General features: G+C 41.8%; 1 pseudogene; it reads right to left on the bottom strand.

Moving 5' to 3' along the window:
* Positions 1–1,818: 1,818 nt before the first annotated feature.
* Positions 1,819–3,235, bottom strand: LOC133259500 (tubulin alpha-1A chain-like; annotated as a pseudogene).
* Positions 3,236–4,974: the final 1,739 nt, after the last annotated feature.

Below are 4,974 nucleotides of genomic sequence, written 5' to 3'. Positions count from 1 at the left end.
CTCCCACATTCAATCTTTCCCAGCATCAGGGTCTTTTCCAATGAATCAGCTCTTCACATCAGGTGGCCAAAGTATTGGAGCTTCAGCTTCAGCATCAGTCCTTCCAATGAATATGCAGGACTGATTTCCTTTAGGATGGACTGGTTGGATCTTCTTGCAGTCCAAGGGACTCTCAAGAGTCTTCTCCAACAAACTAGTATAGTCCTTTTATTCTTGTTCCTGATTGCTCAAATATTGGGTATAAATAAGATTAACTTTACATATAGAAAAATTCATGTTAATAAGCCTAATTATTGTAGACAGAGCTTGAAAAATCCTAAGTAGAAGTTTAGAAGGTCAGATTTTTACTTTGGGTTTGTTAGAATAGCCCTATAAAAATTTGAGCTATTCTTTACTGGCAAACCTTCTTACAAGAAATTCTGAAGGAAATTTTTTAGTCTGAAAGATAGGGACATCAGACACAATTTGAATTCATACACACACACACACACACACACACACACACATGCATGAAGTACCTTGAAAAGTAATTAAATAAGTAGAAAATAAAATATTAATACAATTAGCAATTATCTAAAATATATAATTGAACCTGTAATACATAGAAATGTAGTAAATTCAACAATAATAGGAGAAAAGGAGGCAGGCAAAGCTGTATTAGAGTAAGAAGATGATACCAGATTTTAATTTGAACCCACAGGAACAAATGAAGAGGTCTAAAAGTAAGTGAGAAGATTAAATTGGTAAACACTATAAATATATATTTATCCTCCTATCTTCCCTTGGTTTATCTGAAAACATAAAGTAATATAATGATTATGACAATACATTATTAAACATAACATACATACATATATGTATGTTATGAAACACACACATACATGTATGTTATGAAACACACATACAGGTATGTTATGAAACATACATACATATATGTATGTTATGAAACATACATTACTTTTTCCCCCTAAGATCTTAGGTTTTTTTTTAAATTTTTTAATATAAATTTATTTTAATTGGAAGCTAATTACTTTACAATATTGTATTGGTTTTGCCATACATCAACATGAATCCACCATATGTGTACACGTGTTCCCCATCCTGAACCCCCCTCCCACCTACCTCCCCATACCATCCCTCTGGGTCATCCCCGTCCACCAGCCCCAAGCATCCTGTATCCTGCATCGAACCTGGATTGGTGATGCATTTCACATATGATATTATACATGTTTCAATGCCATTCTTCCAAATCATACCACCCTCGCCCTCTCCCACAGAGTCCAGAAGACTGTTTTACACATCTGTGTCTCTTTTGCTGTCTTGCAAACAGGGTTATCATTACCATCTTTCTAAATTCCATATATATGTGTTAGTATACTGTATTGGTGTTTTTCTTTCTGGCTTACTTCACTCTGTATAATAGGCTCCAGTTTCATCCACCTCATTAGAACTGATTCAAATGTATTCTTTTTAATGGCTGAGTAATACTCCATTGTGTATATGTACCACAGCTTTCTTTTCCATTCATCTGCTGATGGACATCTAGGTTGCTTCCATGTCCTGGCTATTATAAACAGTGCTGCGATGAACATTGGGGTACATGTGTCTCTTTCTTTTTTTTTCATTTAAGACAGGGAATACTTTATTCAAACCCATCAGAGAAATGGATAGCTTGGGTCTGAAACAAAGCATCATGTTTTAAAGCGTAGGTCAGTAATTGTATATGAGTGTATACACTGCAACATACAAATTAACTGATCAGACCACAACTTTTCAATGTTTGAAACAGAACAAGCTTCCCTGTAAAATCAGCACCTTTGTGGCATTTTAACTTTAGTATTCCTCTCCTTCTTCCTCTCCTTCTCCTTCCACAGAATCCACAGCAACCTCCTCATAATCCTTCTCAAGGGCAGCGATGTCCTCACGGGCCTCAGAAAACTCTCCTTCCTCCATGCCCTCACCCACATACCAGTGAACAAAGGCACGCTTGGCATACATCAGGTCAAACTTGTGGTCCAGGCGAGCCCAGGCCTCAGCGATGGCTGTGGTGTTGCTTAGCATGCACACAGCTCGCTGTACTTTGGCCAGGTCTCCACCAGGTACCACAGTGGGAGGCTGGTAGTTAATGCCAACCTTGAAGCCAGTGGGGCACCAGTCTACAAACTGGATGGTACGCTTGGTCTTGATGGTGGCAATGGCAGCATTGACATCTTTGGGAACCACGTCACCACGGTACAACAGGCAGCAGGCCATGTATTTCCCATGGCGAGGGTCACATTTCACCATCTGGTTGGCTGGCCCAAAGCAAGCATTGGTGATCTCTGCTACAGAAAGCTGTTCATGGTAGGCTTTCTCAGCAGAGATGACAGGGGCGTATGTGGCCAGAGGGAAGTGGATGCGGGGATAGGGCACCAGGTTGGTCTGGAACTCTGTCAGATCCACATTTAGGGCGCCATCAAACCTCAGGGAAGCAGTGATGGAGGACACAATTTGACCTATCAACCTATTCAGGTTAGTATATGTCGGGCGCTCAATGTCGAGGTTTCTATGACAGATGTCATAGATGGCCTCATTGTCTACCATGAAGGCACAATCAGAGTGCTCCAGGGTGGTGTGGGTGGTGAGGATGGAGTTGTAGGGCTCAACGACAGCTGTGGAAACCTGGGGGGCTGGGTAAATGGAGAACTCCAGCTTGGACTTCTTGCCATAATCGACTGAGAGACGTTCCATCAGCAGAGAGGTGAACCCAGAACCAGTTCCTCCACCAAAGCTGTGGAAAACCAAGAAGCCCTGAAGACCTGTGCACTGGTCAGCCAGTTTCCAAATTCGGTCCAAGACGAGGCCAATGATCTCCTTGCCAATGGTGTAGTGACCTCAGGCATAGTTATTGGCGGCATCTTCTTTGCCTGTGATGAGCTGCTCAGGGTGGAAGAGCTGGCGGTAGGTGCCAGTGCGAACCTCATCAATGACTGTGGGTTCCAGGTCTACAAACACTGCCCTGGGCACATGCTTGCCAGCCCCTGTCTCACTGAAGAAGGTGTTGAAGGAGTCGTCTCCTCCCCCAATAGTCTTGTCACTTGGCATCTGGCCATCGGGCTGAATGCCATGTTCCAGGCAGTAGAGCTCCCAGCAGGCATTGCCGATCTGGACACCAGCCTGGCCAACGTGGATGGAGATGCACTCATGTATAGTTGCTGTTTTGCGGTTGCCGAGCAGATGGCGGAGAGGAGAAGAGGTTGTTACTTCGTACAGCGCGACTCTTAGGCGGTCGATGTAAGAGAATCTGCCCATGTGTCTCTTTCAATTCTGGTTTCCTCGGTGTGTATGCCCAGCAGTGGGATTGCTGGGTCGTATGGCAGTTCTATTTCCAGTTTTTTAAGGAATCTCCATACTGTTCTCCATAGTGGCTGAAGTAGTTTGCATTTCCACCAACAGTGTAAGAGGGTTTCCTTTTCTCCACACCCTCTCCAGCATTTATTGCTTGTAGACTTTTGGATCGCAGCCATTCTGACTGGTGTGAAATGGTACCTCATAGTGGTTTTGATTTGCATTTCTCTGAGAATGAGTGATGTTGAGCATCTTTTCATGTGTTTGTTAGCCATCTGCATGTCTTCTTTGGAGAAATGTCTGTTTAGATCTTTGGCCCATTTTTGATTGGGTCATTTATTTTTCTGGAATTGAGCTGCAGGAGTTGCTTCTATATTTTTGAGATTAATTCTTTGTCAGTTGCTTCATTTGCTATTATTTTCTCCCATTCTGAAGGGTGTCTTTTCACCTTGCTTATAGTTTCCTTTGTTGTGCAGAAGCTTTTAAGTTTAATTAGGTCCCATTTGTTTATTTTTGCTTTTATATCCAATATTCCGGGAGGTGGGTCAGAGAGGATCCTGCTGTGATGTATGTCGGAGAGTGTTTTGCCTATGTTCTCCTCTAGGAGTTTTATAGTTTCTGGTCTTATGTTTAGATCTTTAATCCATTTTGAGTTTATTTTCTGTATGGTGTTAGAAAGTGTTCTAGTTTCATTCTTTTACAAGTGGTTGACAAGTTTTCCCAGCACCACTTGTTAAAGAGATTGTCTTTTCTCTATTGTATATTCTTGCCTCCTTTGTCAAAGATAAGGTGTCCATAGGTGCATGGATTTATCTCTGGGCTTTCTATTTTGTTCCACTAATCTATATTTCTGTCTTTGTGCCAGTGCTATCCTGTCTTGCTGAATGTGGCTTTGTAGTAGAGCCTGAAGTCAGGCAGGTTGATTCCTCCAGTTCCATTCTTTCTCAAGATTGCTTTGGCTATTCGAGGCTTTTTGTATTTCCATACAAATTGTGAAATTATTTGTTCTAGCTCTGTTGGGAGAGAAAGTGGTCTCCCCGTCCTATTCCTTCGCCATATTAGGACTGCCCCTACATTACTTTCTTGATGAAAATGAAAGAGGAAAGAGAAAAAGTTGGCTTAAAAATCAATATTCCAAAAACTAAGATCATGGCATCCAGTCCAATCACTTCATGGCAAATATATGGGGAAACAATGAAAACAGTGAGAGATTTTATTTTGGGGGCTCCAAAATCACTGTAGATGGGGACTGCAGCCATGAAATTAAAAGACGCTTGCTCCCTGGAAGAAAAGCAATGATCAACCTAGACAGCATATTAAAAAGCAGAGACATTACTTTGCCAACAAAGGTCCATCTAGTCAAAGCTATGGTTTTTTCAGTAGTCATGTATGGATGTGAGAGTTGGACTCTAAAGAAAGCTGAACACTGAAGAACTGATGCTTTTGAACTGTGGTGTTGGAGAAGACTCTTGAGAGTCCCTTGGACTGCAAGGAGATCCAATTAGTCCATCCTAAAGGAAATCAGTCCTGAATATTCATTGGAAAGACTGATGCTAAAGCTGAAGCTCCAATACTTAGACCACCTGATGTGAAGAACTGACTCACTGGAAAAGACTCTGATGCTGGGAAAGATTGAAGGAGGGATGA

Source organism: Bos javanicus, chromosome 1 (assembly GCF_032452875.1).
Source record: "Bos javanicus breed banteng chromosome 1, ARS-OSU_banteng_1.0, whole genome shotgun sequence".
In the NCBI taxonomy this organism is placed as follows: domain Eukaryota; kingdom Metazoa; phylum Chordata; class Mammalia; order Artiodactyla; family Bovidae; genus Bos; species Bos javanicus.
Note: the sequence above shows the minus strand (reverse complement) of the source record. Positions and strands in the feature narration are given on the sequence as shown.